Source organism: Arvicanthis niloticus, chromosome 14 (genome assembly GCF_011762505.2).
Source record: "Arvicanthis niloticus isolate mArvNil1 chromosome 14, mArvNil1.pat.X, whole genome shotgun sequence".
NCBI classification, from domain to species: domain Eukaryota; kingdom Metazoa; phylum Chordata; class Mammalia; order Rodentia; family Muridae; genus Arvicanthis; species Arvicanthis niloticus.
The window spans coordinates 34,471,403-34,488,285 of record NC_047671.1 but is presented as its reverse complement, the minus strand read 5'-3'; the positions used below and the strand labels follow the sequence as shown (position 1 = coordinate 34,488,285).

At 41.7% G+C, this 16,883-nt stretch overlaps 1 pseudogene; it reads left to right on the top strand.

The window, feature by feature from the left end:
- Positions 1 to 8,756: 8,756 nt before the first annotated feature.
- LOC117720158 (large ribosomal subunit protein eL36 pseudogene) lies at positions 8,757 to 9,128 on the top strand (annotated as a pseudogene).
- Positions 9,129 to 16,883: the final 7,755 nt, after the last annotated feature.

Sequence of the window (16,883 nt, the reverse complement as noted above, 5' to 3'; positions counted from 1 at the left end):
CCTTAATGCATAGATAGGAACTATCTTTAAATTGTAGCCTGTTATAACAACCAGAGTTCCTTCCTCCCCTCTTCTCTCCATCCTCCCCTTCCTTTCTCTTCCCTCCTTCCTGCCCTCTCTTCCTTCCTCTCTTCTTCTTTTCTTTCCTCCTTCCTACTGTTTTACTTTTTCCTCTTCTCCCTCTTAGTCCTTCTCTTTGTGTTATTCTTCATTTGTTTTGAGATAGTTTTATGTGGCCCAGGCTGGCCTCAAATGTATGTAGTCATGGGATGGCCTTGAACTGCTGATATCTGCCTGAATCTGAAATATATATAGAACTGCCTGAATCTGAAGTAAATATAGTACCTGAACATATTCTGCCATATAACCTGCTGTCTGCCATGTGGTACATGGGCCTTCCTCCTCCTTGACCTCTGGTTTCGGTTTTGAGGGTCCTTGTTCCTTCCTCAAGGTACTAGGGGATGGGGGTCACTCTAGATGCTCCATCCCGGGGTACTAAATTACCTTCCTTTCCTAGTTCTCCTTCTTCTGGATAATGAGTCCCATATTTCAGATGCCAATAGACTGTTACTTTCTTCAATCATCAAGCTGCCTTAAAAGAATGCAGTTGTCCTGAGCCAACTGATTTTAAAATGCAGCCACATTTTGTAACATTTCTGTCTATGTCACTTCAAAATATTAGGGAAAAGAATTCACCCTTGTTATTCCCTTGTTATTAGAACGTACTTCTGTGAATACAGATTGCCCAGGGCAGCATTAAACTAGAGACCACAATGCTTCCATACGTTCTAGCATCCTAGAATTATACTTACTGTTCTGAACCAGGACAATTTCAAATGTTGCTACGCTATTTCCTCTGACACGTCTTTACATTAGAAGGGAACTCTCTCAGCCCTAACTCCATGATTAAAGAAATAAAAATAAAAACCAATATGGTCAAATCTACCTAATGTCAATCCAGAGGGAAAAATTATGAAGTCTTCGAAGTTAGAAAATTCTATCGTTGATAAAGATGAGCACAGTTCTTAAGCCATGGACTCATTTAAGCAAGTTTCTCTAGAAATTGGCTGGAGGATATGGAGGTGGGTTTAGGTGTTGGGGGGGGGTTAAGAACTCAAGGTGGGTCAGAATGAATAATTTTCCCTCTTGCAGAATTGTCCAGGAACAGAAGATAAGAACCCAGGGCCTCGCTTCCCTTATCTTCTGTCTGCTCACTCTATGCTATAAGCGTATTGTTTATTCAACAAAGCAGATGGGAAAATGAGAGACATGTCTCTTATAGTTTCCTTGGAGTTTAACAAAATCAATTGTTCTCCTGTGTAGAAGCTTAGAGTTCTGTTCTTTTCTGATTTTGTTCATGTGTTGCTAGGTTCTTCTGGATGTCAGTCTAATGCTCTTTCCTTTTCTAGGTTTGACTCATTTGCTTCCAGCCTGAGGATGTGAAGAGGAGACTCCTGTGAGCCTCCTGTCTGTATGTAAACTGCACACTCATTGTTCACAGTTCTCTTACAACTTGCTGTTACAGTCAGAGTTAAAGATAAACACAGGTATCGGATTCTCTGGTGAGTAAATACTAGCTGTGAAACATCACATAGTACCCCATAAGTATGTGTACTTTATTACATCAATTAAAATGTTTCCAAGGAAAAAAATAACATTGACTCACCAGTGTGGGGTGGAAGAGCCAACCTGCCCACTGGTTGATATAGAAAGATACAGAGTGGCTCTTGATGACATGTTTTAAACAATCCTGCCGTGGTAAACTGAGATGGTGGGCTTCAGCTAGAGAATAAAGAGACGTGGCCCTATTGACTCCTGCTCTTCAAGAACAATACCATATTGCTCCCTTGCTATTACATGAGTACAGTTTTAGACCAACCCACTTCAAACCTAATTAAAATATGCCTTCTGGGGCTGGAGAGATGGATGGCTCAGCAGCTAAGAGCACTAACTGTTCTTCCAGAGGTCCTGAGTTCAATTCCCAGCAACCACATGGTGACTCACAACCATCTGTAATGGGATCTGATGCCCTCTTCTGGTGTGTCTGAAGATAGCTACAGTGTACTCATACACATAAAATATATAAATTCTTTAAAAAATGCTTCTGTGGCCACCTCAGTTGCACCTCATGACTCTTGCAATTAAATTATCTCCTGAAGTATAACAAAATCATAATTGTTTTGCTTCTTCTTTATTTTTCTCTGTCATATGGTTTGGAGAGAGAATAATATTTCTATCTCATTTGACAGCAAACACAAGTTCCACTAAATCACTAGGGTTGTGTTCTTGAGTTACAACAGTATTTTTTTTTTTTTACATAAACAGTCAGTAAATGCTAAGAAATCATATAAAATATTCTATAGTTTGTCTTGTTATGTTTGTTTCAGATGGCCACTTTATTTTCAGTCAGGCAGCCTCACGATTAGTGATGTTGAGTTCGAATTGAGTTGGAAAAGCAACTGGAGAGCGACTAGGTGTGATAAAAATGTTATCTTCTTTCCCACTGCAATGGGAAGCCCTGCCATATTCATAACTCCAAATAGTTGCAGAAATACAGCACAGCTGGAGTGGTTAATAAGAGTCTTGTGTCCCCAGATTATCTGACTTAGTAACCATTCACTGAATTTTATTACTCTCATAGTACTTCAAAAGTCCACTAATAAAAGGAAAACACAGTGACTGAGACTTTTGACTGTGGCATCTGTTTCCTTATGCCTAGCAACCTTAAAAAATATAGGAGCGTAAATGTTAAAATGAAGAAATTCACTTATATGGCGGACCCAGAAATAGCCCCACTATTTTGAAAAATGAAGTTCAGAGTATCTACTGAGGGAATTTAATAAAACTTTTCGTCTTCAATATAAGAAAGGCCACAAATCAATGAAATTTAAATAGCTCTGCTCTCTTGAACACCTGCTTATCTGTCTTGAGAAAATTCTGCAGTGTTTTAACCATCATTTTACGACATTAAAAAGTAATGCTTGCTAACGCACTTCTTGAAAAGGCTATTAAAGTTAAGGGTCTGTCAGCCATTCTATTAGAAACCTGATTTCCAGGAGTTTAATATAAACCAGACATCACATGTAATAAAACCCCAGTACAGGAATCTGAAGCTGGGACCATCATTTTCTCTATTTAAAGTTCATTTTCCCTACCAAGGCTGTCTTTAGCCGTGGAAAATATCATTTGGAGAAGTTGTAATTTTAAAAAATTTACCAAATGCTCTCTCTTTCCTTCCTGTGATATTTTACCTCTGATTTAAGATAAAAGTCCTGAGGAAAAAAGCCTTGCCTAAAATAACTTTTGATTGAGTTAATCTGTATGTTAGGAGAAGAACTTTCCACAGAATGTCTTGTTTCTCTTCCCAGACGAGAACTTGTAGTTCCTGTACGGTATCTTGCTTTTACATTTTTGCTGTAACAATGACCATAGATGTAGAGGGTTATACTATTAATTCTTTTGTCATCTGGTACTGGAGGTTAGACATCCACAGTTGGCATCACTGGGCTAAATAAAGCCACTGAATCAGCAAGGCCGGCTCACTCTGCACGCTGTGAAAGGAGGGTATTTCCTGTTTTTGTTCGGTCTTCTGTTTGTTTGTTTTGTTTTGACAGGGATTCACTTCTCTGGGTCATTTCTTTCAGCTTCAGATTCATTACCACAGTCTACATTTTTTACCAGAGGACAATAAAAGCTGGTCCAGTGGTTCTCAACCTGTGGGTTGTGACCCCTTCAGCAAATGTCTGTCTCCAAAAATACTCATGTATGATTCCTAAAAGTAGCAAAATTAAAGTTATGAACTAGCCACAAAAATAATTGTATGGTTGAGGTCTAGCCACTGGGCTAGAGTAATGAGCCCTGTTTAAGCAGCTACGTGAAAGACATTTAAGCATCTAGGCTGTAAATCTCAGGAGGTGCTAAGTGTTGGTACTTACGTAGAATGAGAGAGAAGATTCAGAAATGAGTCTTTTGGGGTCCCATGGCTCCATAATGGCTCCAACCTTAGCACAGACTTTGCTTTTTCTACACAACAAGGATCCCTCTGAGGGGGAATCTATAAGTTGGACAAGTTTTAGTTATGTTTTACCTGGAAGACAAATCAATGGCCATCTGAGTTTCAAAAATTTGACTCACATGAAAAATGATGAACCCTAAAATCTGAGGAGAAAGGAGTGTGTTTTTAGAGAGATGTAACAAGCAAGTATCAATCCCTGCTCACTCATGTTCCATGCTGGAGAATGACTGAGATAGCATGCTCAAGAATATCTCTTGGTTCATCAGAGTGCTCCTCCATCACAGTGTTTTTTTCTATCACAATCCTCCTCAATTCCAGTGCTCCTCCATCACAGTGCTCCTTCATCACAGTCCTCCTCAATCCTAGTGCTCCTACATCACAGTGCTCCTCTACCACAATGCTCTTCCATCATAGTGCTCCTTTATCATAGTGCTCCTTTATCACAGTGCTCCTCAATCTCAGTGCCCCTGCATCACAGTGTGCTTTCACCACAGTGCTCCTCAATCACAGTGCTCCTCCACCACAGTCTCCTCTGTCACAGTGCTCCTCAATCACAGTGCTCCTCCACCACAGTCTCCTCTGTCACAGTGCTCCTCCATCACAATGCCCCTTCATCACAGTCCTCAATTCCAGTGCTCCTCCACCACAATGCCCCTTCATCACAATGCTCCTCAGTCCCAGTGCCCCTGCATCACAATGCTCCTCTATCACAATGCTCCTCCACCACAGTCTCCTCTGTCACAGTGCTCCTCCATCACAATGCCCCTCCATCACAATGCCCCTCCATCACAATGCTCCTCAGTCCCAGTGCCCCTGCATCACAATACTCCTCTATCACAATGCTCCTCCACCACAGTCTCCTCTGTCACAGTGCTCCTCCTCCACCACAGTGCTCCTCCATCACAGTCCTCCTCCATCATAGTGCTTCTTCATCACAGCCCTCAATTCCAGTGCTCCTCCACCACAATGCTCCTCCACCACAGTGTTCCTCCATCAGAGTGCTCCTCAATCCTAGTGCCCCTGTATCATAGTGCTCTTGCACCACAGTGCCCCTCTTCAACGTCACCCTTCATCATAGATCCCCCGCATATTAGTGGCCGTTCTGTACAGTGTTCAAATCACCAATAGCGTCTGATGTCTGGGATTCACTCATGACCTTCTAGGCTCCAGATGCTTGGGATCAGCTCATCTCTCTGTCTCTGCCATCTCCAGCACACACTCATAGGCTCAGGCTCCTCTGTGATAGAGGAGCATTGTGATGCAGGGGTACTGCTGCTATCTATGGGAGTTGTCTCATGGTTCATGGGCTTCATTATGCTGGTGTTTCCACTCAATTGAGGCTGTATTCTCAGCCAATGGACTCCTGGCTTCTCTCTGGGGACTCTGCCCCTGCCCCTTGGTGCCAAGCCTCACTGTCTCTCCATATTTACTTTTCAATCTCACAGCTATCACACTGACAAAAGCAGTGTCCAGTGAAAGGCTTTTACACACTACTGAGTTCTGCCTCTAGCTTGAGATGCAGCTTCGGCCCCCATTTGACCACAGCTACTATGAGCTGACCTACAGAAATACCTCCCAGAAGATGTTTCCTCAATTATGCTGGCCACTTATTGATCCACCACAGCTGATTTTTTAGCCTCAGCTAATCAGCATCGATCACCTCAGGAAAGGTTTAACTTCAGTGTTCTGGCTTCCTGCTAATCTGTTTTGACTCTTTCGCCCCAGATGACCAGAAGTCACAGCTTCTTAATAAAAAATAATATCACATGAACAGCCTCAATGGAGGTCTTTGCTCCCCTCTGGAACTTTCCAAGCCAGAATTCCATTGTCTATACTTCTATCAATATTTCTATCTTCCAGTATCCCACACAGATCACTTAAACTCCGAGCATTCAATGGCTTCCCCAGCTTACTGTTGGAAACAATTTCAAAATCCTCCAGCCAAACAGCACAGTCAGACCCATCACGGTAATGTCCACTCTTGTGTTACCAATCTCTGTCCTAGTGAATTTTCTTCCCTGATGTGAGAAAATACTGACTAAAACCAACTTAGGGGAGGAAACAGTTTATTCTATCTTACAGTTCACAGGTCACAGTACATCACTGAAAAAGTAGGGATAGGCACTCAAGGCTACAACCTGGAGGCCAGAGCTGATATAGAGGCCATGGAGGAGTGCTGTTTACCGGCTTGTTCCTCATGTCTTGCCCAGACTGCTTTCTTATGTAACCCAGGATCATCTGGTCAGGAATGGTACCACCCACAGTAGGTTGGGCCATCCCCCATCAATTGTTAATCAAGAAAATGCCCCATAGACTCGCCTACAGGCCACTCTGATGGAGATATTTTCTCAGTTGATATTCCTCTTCCCAGATGACCCTAGTATGTGTCATGGTGACAAAAACCAACCAGTGCTGTCACAGTGTCCTCCTGAGGCTAGGCCACTCTTTTCTTGTCCAGAACCAACTGGGCTTGTTGTAGATGGACCCACATGAAGGTGTGGAATGGTCTTTGTCCTTTTCCTTCGGTTGATTATAAAATGCATATTCTCAATGAAACCATGTTGTACATCAGATTTTTTTAAAAGCTTAGAATTCCAGTTATGCTTCCTGACATAGTGATGGTTAATTCCTGTTCTAGGCAAAATACTTTAAGGAAGTATAGGGAGAAGGAGGGAGAAGAAGCAGTGATTGGCAAGAGGTAGTTCAACTCTGGGGGTAAAAAAGCATAATTTAGCATCTTGTGTTATTGAGTTCTATTTCATGATGGTTTTAATCTGGCTTGTTTACTTGTTTCATTTTTGAGCTGCTGAGAAATAGCCATGTATGTATTATTGTTACTTAGAGTAAAAAGTCTTCTCTAAGCATGACTAACAATCAAATCAATGTTGGGAGTGCCACTTGTTGGGAATAAATATCATTTTGTAAGAACTCTCATGGGCCAACATCTATTCCAATATGGCTATAATATGGACCATGACATATATAAATCAGTAAAGGAAATACACTAGGGCAAAGGCCAGGGCACAGCAGGCACAAGCTTCCTAGTGCTCCATCTCACTTCCTACCCAAAAGAGTCACACATAGCCACAAGGCTAAATCTCAGGAGAGCTAGGATTGTAGCAGCACAGGAGGAGCCTGATCATCCATGGGAGGAGCCTGATCATCCATGGGAGGAACCTGATCATCCATGGGAGGAGCCTGATCATCCATGGGAGGAACCTGATCATCCATGGGAGGAGCCTGATCATCTATGGGAGGAGCCTGATCATCCATGGGAGGAGCCTGGTCATCCATGGGAGCTCATGGAGACTATTGTTGGAATGCGTTGTATCAGGTCAATCACTGAGACATAGGCATGTAATCCTGTGTGACTGATTCCTATTAGCTATCTTTTATCCTCTTGTGATCACATTGTCTCACATGACCTAGTGCTCACGCACACAAAAACCACAGTTACTAGAACCCATAGTTTGGCATTAAATATTTCACCAAATGGATCAAGCAGAGCCTGAAGCCTCAGGCATACTGAAAACAGTATGTCAGGCAAAGTGTCCAAGGCTTCAGAGGCCATTTCTCTGAAGCCTGACCAGCTACTTGTGTATTTCACAGTCCTCTTTGATGCACACATCTTAACTGAGGGGACAACACAGTGACGTTTATACCAAGGAACCTTCTAATGGGGTCAGTAACGAGACAGGAAGGCAATAGTTGATTTTTTTTTTCTTCAAACAGTGAAAATGAGTCATGTTTGGTCTTAGGTTTTGTTTGACAGTGAAGTTGGGAGAAGAGATTTTGCTGTAAGGTGAGCACAGGACTGTTGATTAGCAGGGCTCTTGCTGTGGCACGTTCCCACTCAGAGGTGACAAGAGTGAGTATCTCCACATGGCCATTAAACGAACAGCATCTTTATTAATTACTGTTAGACTAGTGAGACCCGGCCATGACTTTATGTTAAAATTACTTAATGTGGGTTTCTCAAGGCCCAAAAGCCATCTTCAGAGATTTTGAGAGTGATTTTTGATGCACAGAAGTTAAGAGCCATGGAATTGATCCAGAGAGGACAGAATTAGGGAAATACTAACTCTTCAGCTTATAAACTGCAACCACAATGTCTTCCTTTCTGTCCACACAAAATAAGCTCTCTTCCCTCCTCTGCCATGGTATTCCTGGGCTGGTTGTTAGACTTACTTGAAGTATGGAATTAGCATATATGAAGACTGACCCCCCACATTCTGCTCATGGGTAGACACTTTTTTCCCCACTGGGGTTGAGTAATGCCCAGGCATTATTCATTCTAATGTGCAGTCAAAATTGAGACCCATGGTCTAGAAAATTTATATTCCAGTGGTTTCAATATTCAGTTGCATTAAGAAATTAGGTTACCGTGGTTAAGAATCTCAGGGAAATAAATGCCACATTGCATGCCTGTGGTCTCTGTGCAGGTGACAGTCGATCTGAAATGCATTCATAAGAAGACATCAGAAAACCTGGGAGAAGGGCACACCCTGCAGAAAGCATGTCAGGACAATGAAGGTGAGAGAGAGTCTTGCGTTTGATGGACAGGAAGGGAGACATTATTGCTGAAGTATATAGGTTGTCAGAAGCCATCTTGTACAGCATATGCAAGATTAACAGTGGGAGGGAAGGGCAAGTTGGAGTACATCCCTGAGGAGTTGACAAGGAAGGACCCAGAGCTTAGGCTGCAAGAGTGATCTCTGAAAGGTCCCTTTTCCCGTGTATTAAAAGGGACTCTAGAAAGATGGTACAGGCTTCCTGTCTTGGCTGCCATTGGAGAGCAGCAGCTATGGCCCTGCACTACCCTATGGCCGTGGGCCTCAACAAAGGCCACAAAGTGACAAAGAAAGTCAGCAAGCTGAGACACAGCCCGCGCCTCACCAAGCACACCAAGTTCATGTGGGACCTGATCCGGGAGGTGTGCGGCTTCGCGCCCTACGAGCGCTGCCCTATGGAGTTGCTCAGAGTGTCCAAGGACAAGCAAACACTCAAGTTCATCAGGAAGAGGGTGGGCACGCACATCTGCGCCAAGAGAAAGCGGGAGGAGCTGAGCAACGTGTTGGCAGCCATGAGGAAGGCGGCGGCCAAAAAGGATTGATGAACCCTTCCCCAGTAAAAGATCATCGTTCCTAAATAAATAAATAAATAAAATAAAGAAGATGGTACAGTACACACTTCATATCCTGGGCTTTTGTCCAGCCTCTTTTACACTTGTAAGAAGATTGTATGCTTCCTCTTTCAGTTAAGTTTACACTTCTCCAGTATTCAATAGCACCAGCATTAGGAATTGTTTTCCCAGCAGTACTTTGCCTTTTTGTCCTTGAAAAATAAGGAGTTACAATCAAACCATCCTTCCTACACTTGCCTTGTCTTTTTTTTTTTTTTTGCTTTTATACCTTTCTTGGCTGATTTTAACTTCCTGGAAGACCAATCTTCTTCAACTGGAACATTCTCCAACACTTCTTGATTCCTCCTGCACTACCCAGCCATTTGGGCCACCAGAACATTCTTTCTTGTCATCTGCAGATCACTCACCCAGACTCTCACTTCTGTACCTCCTGTTGAACGTATGGCTACTTTAATGATATCCTCTAGACAACTTGATTTCTGTAGCTCGTATGAAGTTGCGCGCAGTGATGGTTATCAGGGAAGCGTGACTTCTCCATTGGCTTCTCTTAGCTCTTTGGTTTAACTGAATCAGCTAACAGACACCTGTTGAACTTTTTCTATATGGAGGCACTGTTGGCAACGGATGGCATTAATGTTTATCATAAGAGATCTTGACTTTTTAGTACAGCTTTTTTTTTTTTTTTTTAAGCTTTATTCTTTCTCTTCCTGCAGCTTTCTGATTTTGTTATTTGAATCCAGAGTGTGAGGTCACCTAAGTTTGGTTTTAGAAGAAAGGATGCATCCATCCTGGCCTCATGCAGAAGTCTGCACTTTGTGTTTGAAAACATAATTGCAGCCATCTGAGACAATATCTCATGTGATTCAGTGGCTCATTTAACATCTATCTCAGTTTCTATGTTTCAATAATTTATACTCTTAAACTTCTGATAATCCCATCTGAGTAGCTACCATGTGCATAAATTCTTTTTCTTTTTTTTTTTGGGGGGGGGGGAGTGGAGTCAGAAAAATAAAAAATTCCCCAGAGCTCAAGGGAGACAGAAAAGCAAACATTTCATAGAGAAAGCATTTACTCAGTTCCATCCCTTATCCCTCATGCCTCCTTTGCCCCCTCAACTTTCACGATGATTTATTGACTTGGAAAAACAAGGGTTCAAAGAAACAACGGAGCCGAGTCTGTGTGGCCACAGCCCTGTCCATAGTGATACCGTGCAATCTGGAGGAGACGTGTGTGGAATAGTCTTACGTGTTTATCAGGCATGTGAATTGCGATGTCTCGGTTTGGTAAAGGAAGTAAGTAGATTAAACTTTGCTGCCTCTAAAAAGGGCCTCGGATGGAAAGCCTTCTGCTCTTAACTCAAAAGTGGCTTGTTTGGGTGGGTAATTCAATTCCTTTGGCTTATGTTATTATTACAGGATTGGGTTTAGTGTGTAAGCCTCGAGCCTTATGGATGTGATCGTACCATTATGTCACGACTTTCGAGTTGTTTGAAGTTAACTGCTTATTTTATTAGAAAAATGTCTGGACTTTTGGGAGAGAGCCAGCATGTCTCAAATTTCATGCATTGTGAATAACGGATGCCTTTTCTTCCCTGTAAATAAACCCAGCATAGACTTTTTTATTGATATTCACCAAATTTGCAATCCAGAGAGCCCTATATTCAGCACAGATGTCTGGTTCTGGTCCTTTTCCATTGTCATGGGAGTCTCCCTAGTGATGCCGCATCAGCCGGTAACCCTGAGCTTTTAATACCCCAACCCCAAAGACTGTAGCTTAAAGTCTCATAGCTACTGTGCCTGGCTCTGCCACAGTCCTGTGGGCTTTCTCTTCTCCTCCCCAGGGATCTGGCACTGAAATAGTTTCCATGCCATGCAAGGCAGGCAAACACATTACTCAGGATCAAAACAACCTGCTTTCTTTTATTCCAGGATCTTTCTGTAAATCACTAACATCTGTCAGGCACACGAAACCTGCGGGCTTTGTAAAAAAGTATTTCCGTGAAGACTTTAGCAGCCACGACTTCTCACTGATCTGACACAATTTAACCTGGGCACCGCTCTGCGTCTATTTATCTTGAAGTTTTGATATGTTGTTTACAGGCTATTTTTGGAGCCACTGGTGGGGGGAAATTTCCTATGTGCAGTACATTTCTCAGGAAGACCATGTGTTTTTAGTGAAGCTTCAGACAAAGCCTTGTAATGGCTGCGAATGTGAGGAATCTCTTTCTCTCTTTCCCTCTTTTCCTTTCTTGTCACTCTTTGCATTCTGAGCCAGGAAGGCAGCTGTCTTTTTTTTTTTGTTTTTTTGTTTTTTTTTTTTTTTTTTTTGCTTCACACTGGAGGAGAAGAGAAGCTGAATCCTAAGTGCTCTCTGACTGCCTGTCAGAACAATGGTGAACAGCTAAACCTCACACCTGTTGGCTCTTGGCAATCAGGGATGGCAAACGACTAAGATTGTTTTCCCAGCTTCCTTTTCCTTGATGAGCAAATCACCTGACTCTTTCTCCTTTGCTTCCACAAAGGCTTAAATTTCCCCCTAAAGGTATCAGGGGAATTAGCCGGTTTTTTACTGCTGATGCTAATAAAACAGCTTCCTTTAGGGAAAGTAAGTTTTCTTACAGTACATGATTCAGTCATTGCTGTCTCCCCAACCCATTTCTCCACACCGGTCCCCTTCAGCCTCCCAGGCAACTGACACGGAGTCCCTCTTTTCTAATCACTGCTTTGCATCTGTAAGCGGTTTCCTTCTGCAGCCTCTCTGGTTTCTAAGAGGCAATCCAAAAGCCCCTTCAGCTAATGGCTCATTTAGCGATCAATTTGTCAAATAATGTTCACAGATGTTTTTCTGATGGAGCAGCATGCAGGGCAGGTAATGACTGAGTGAGTGATCACTTGTGATAGGTGACAGGATCAGGGCACTGCCTCACCACATGGCTCACAGGTTGAGGTTGCTGGTCAACCCTGAAAGAGGACAGATTTCTTTTCTTTCTTTCTTTTTCTTTTTTTATTTTTCAAACACTAAAAGAGCCCAGCGATTCCATTTCAATTGAGACCTGGGCTGGCAGCTTAATCAGTTCCACACTGGAAGAGCCACACTGGTACGATGTGGAGGTGAGGTTTAAAGCAGTGTCTCCTTTGACTGAGTTTCCTAGTTTGGGAGCTTTGATCAGAACTCTGGGGTTGGGTACATAAAAAGCACACATAAAATATTATACATGCAATAGCATCAGAGTTGCTTCAAACAGTCTTGATACCTGTTGACATTTTTCAGCTTCAAACACACTTCGGAATCAGTCCAAAGAGACGTGGGATTTATTAAAAAAACAAAACAAAACAAAACACGGAGAGCTTTGTAGCCATTAATCTGGAATGATCTGTCAAAGGTCTAGAAGAATGGAAACCAGCCGAACTCTGCCTAAGCCAGGCTGGGACTGTGAGCCAAGATTCCCACAGCAGAACTAGCTGTTTTCTTTCATGGCCTTGAATTGTTTCCATCAGCTTGAAAAGTGTTATAAAACCTACAATCAAGTTAGTTTCTGGGGCATTGTGTTTTGAATACTGTTTAATAGGGTGTGACAAAACCACATACTTTTTCCACATGTTCTTTACACTGCAGGCAGATCTTAAGTGGTGTGGGGCAGTGTGTGCACCAAGTACTGTGAACAGTACCATACCGGACGTGAGCTTTGGAACCCTTAAGGAAAGGAACAGGCAGCTGGAATGTTCCGAGCATGAGGAGAATTTTAAAATGTACTACTTACCAGATTCTGTATCCTTTAGTTTCCACCCAGTTTGGAATTAGCCAGAGATAAACAAATCTAATTATTTCATATGCAAAAAAGACAATCTTGTCTCAGAATAGCAAGGACGAGCTTGAATACAGATGGACAGAAGACATTTAATGAGAACATTAATAAGCAGAGATGGGCTGGCGATCTGCAGCTGTGGGTGCTGTAGAGTAAGGATTTCTGTTCCCTTTTGATGAGCAGAAATTGAATGGCTCCTCCAACTTGATTCCCCAACCCCCCCCACCCCATTTTTTTTCCTCCTCAAATGAGCAGGCTCATTTATTTTAATGAGAGTTTTTGACTAAGGAGAGAATGCAGCTCAGCTCTGCAACTGCTCTTAATCCATTTAGCCACTGTCTGAATGTTCTCTCTTTTGTGGGGATGCTGTCTTCTAAGGCTGTACTGGATGGCCAAGGAGCAGATTCAACCAGTGCTTGTTAAAATTGTTAAATTTGCATACTGTGGACCCTTCATTGATTGGCATGCTTGAGATAGGGGTATTTTAGGTGACTTGCAGGGAAACAGACCGCTCAGCTCTAATAGATCACGCGGTATAACAGGTGACTTAGGGATCATGGAGATGTTTGTGAGTTGGACCAGAGCAGGAACAGTGGACTCTTGTTCCATGGTTTGTCTGAAAGTGGAGTAAGAAATAGTCAGGGCAGTGTCTCCATAGCCTGACCTCTGAGTGCAGGATACTAGGGGGCTGTAATTCTTTATTAGCTTAGATGTTGAAGCCATCACTTGGAAATTTGACAAGGATGTGTGAATAATTTCTCATAAGCAAATTAATATCGACATTCTTTGGACTCACTAATGTCTTTGGACATTAGCACTTTAAGGATATTTAATTCATTTCTGAAACAGGCCTATGTTTTAGGTTAGGGTGTTCTTATAATTGAAGTATCTAAAGGGTAGAGAAATAAACAAACAAACAAAAACAGCCCAATGCAACCACTGAATGGAGCCAAAATCTCTGAAATCCAGGTTGTTATAGTCTTAGTTGAAAGTGTCTTGTTAGATGGAAGGAGGAATCTCACCAGTCCTACCCACAGACAAAGAACTACAGGCAACTAAGGAAAGCGGAGTGGGAGAAAGCCTTTCCCATTGATTATCCAGTACCAAGTGATCAGCCCTGAAAGTATGCACATAGCATTAGATGGACAGAGCAGATTGTATTTATACATTTAAGTGTGCATATGCACGTGTGTGTGTGTGTGTGTGTGTGTTAGTAACAGTAACAACTAAAGAAAAAGACACCATGGTTTCAAGAGGGAGCAAGGGGAGATGTATGGGAGAGGTGGGGGAGAAAAAGGAAAGAGGGAAACAATATAATTACATTTTAATTTAAAAAATAGAATAAATCCTTTTAAAATTATCTTGTTAGAAAGTCAAATGGCCTAAGAATTTCAAAGAAAATGAATCCCCCACATCCACACTCACTTTATTAGGCATATTGTAGACATTCTAACATGTATACATGTACCAGCACCATGGCCAAGAGTCATATAATGGGATTGTAATAATTATGCCTTATAACTTACTTTCCCAAGAAATACTATGTTATGGATATATTTTCTATAAGTATACTATAGTTCTACAGAGAATTGTGTGATGTTGCAAGGTACACATTAACCAAATCTATCAAATTGGTCCCTATCATGGACATATGAGTTGTTTCTAGGTTTTATCTATTTTATTTCACTATTATTTTTGAAGATTTATTTATATATACATTTTGCCTGCATGTATGTATATACCCTGCATATTGCCGGGTACCTGTGGAGACCAAAAAAAGACACCATGTCTGTTCCATATCTGTTAGAAGTGGAGTTACTGATGGTTATGAGTCACCTGTTGGTGCTGGGAACTGAACCCTGGACCTCTGGAAGAGCAGCCAGTGCTTTTAACTGCTCAGCCATTTCTCCAGGTTGTTTCCAGAGTTTAATAAGATGAACAATGCTTTCATCAAAATCTCTGTGCATATTACCTCCCTTTGTCAGTTACACTACAATCTCTTTGTTTTTAGTTTGTGGTAGAATTGAAGATTACATACATTTAAATATTTAGGTAGAGTATAAGTATACAAAAAAACAAAACAAAGATCTGTAGAATCAATTAGAATGAGTTTTTTTTTTTCTCTACATTGCAACTGTTGAATTATTTTGGGGTTCTTTTTCTTTTTTTCTCTTTATGTAGTCTTGAATTCTTGATGTTACCACCTCAGAATCCAAGTGCTGGGATTAGTTACGCATGTGAATTTCTAAACCTTTACAAAGTGGAAATTTGAGGGTTCTTTGGAAAGTCAATTGGCTGGTGTTTTGCTGGGGCAAACAGGTGAAGGAACATTTTGTTAAAGTGGACACAGGTGTGAAAGGCTAAGGCAGACTCATGAAGGAACATTTTGCTGAAGCAGACACAGGAGAGAGGATGTTCTGCTAAAGCAAGCACATGAATGGACATGTGATGGAAGATTCTTTGCTAACAACGCACATGTATTGGTCTGCCTTACATTGCATAGTTGAGCTGCGTTTGTCGGGACTCCATAGAGAGAAATGCATAGAGAGAAACGCACCAAAAAAAGTGTGGTGCGCTGCAGTACCTTGCCACTTCCGAGGACTTGGGCTGATTGGATGCACGTGCTGAGGCAAGACCTCTGCTGAGGCAAGGCACGTGGAGGAACGTGATGTTTGGAGGGTATAAATAGGCCTCGATGGAGTGATAGAGACAGAGCTTGGCTTCCTGGTACAGCTAGCTGTGCAAAGCTTGTGGGTCTTGCATTTTTGCTGATCTTTGCTTCCCTGAGAGAAGCATAACCAAGAACTTCTCCTGGTGTCCCTTTGGGTCCCTCCTGTTGACTAGAGCTGAGATTGAGGCCTGGCTGTCTCTGCTAGGTCCTGTCACTGCTGTTGCTAACCCGACTCTACTGAGCTGGACTGCTGGTGTATCCATGAGGTGTTTGCAAGTGGATTGAGCTGCTGCCGCCTGCTAACCTGTGAGCTGAATCGTTTCCAGACAATACAGACAGAAGTTGCTCCAAAGAACCTTTGTAAACAGGTCTCTTTTCCCATATCCTTTCTTTACCACTTCCTCTGGTGGGTAGTAAACTAAAAGGAAGGTTAAAGTGTTTAAGAATCATTATTACAAGTAAAGTTTAAAAAAAATTAAAAGTTACACCTTTAGCTCACTTTTGTCTTTAAAATATAATGATAAAAAACAAACAAACAATATTGTGAGGGCTGAAGAGATGGATCTGTGATGAAAAGTGCTTTGTGCTTTTGCATAGGACTGGAGTTCAGTTCCCAGCATCCATTTGAGGTAGCTAACAGCTGATCTGTAACTCCAATTCCAGAAGATCTGATAACGTTTGGCCTCTGAAGGCACCTGCATACGTGTGTTGCCAATAAAATCATGCAAGGATACAATACACATTTAAAATAATCTTCTAAAATAAAGAAACTGATGAATATTTAAAATTTTTCTTGGTCATTAAAATCAGTGCATTTTTAAAAATTCAGTAAGAAATGTATTCTTGTTGTTTGGTTTATTTTCTTTTAAACTTTCAAGGGATGTTTAGTGGTGTAAAAAGTCAACCATTGCAAATACGTTTTTCTATTTATTCAAACAGGCCATTTGTGATGCTGCATTTTTATGTAAACAAACTGGCTGATTTTAAATCTATAATTAATTTTTGTAATAAAAAAGTCATAAAAATTTTAAAATGCTAGGACAATGTCCATAGTTTTCTTCACTGAGAAAGCAGAGCACAGAGGAGGTACTGACTCTTCACCGTGAAGTGTGATATTAGGTACAAGACTTAGTAGACAATCATCAATCAAGTGTGGGCCAGGCCTTCAATTTCTGGTTACAGAGAATTTTATCATGACTGGTGGCTGAATCTTGTTATTTTTTTATTTTTGATATCTGTTCAGAAAATG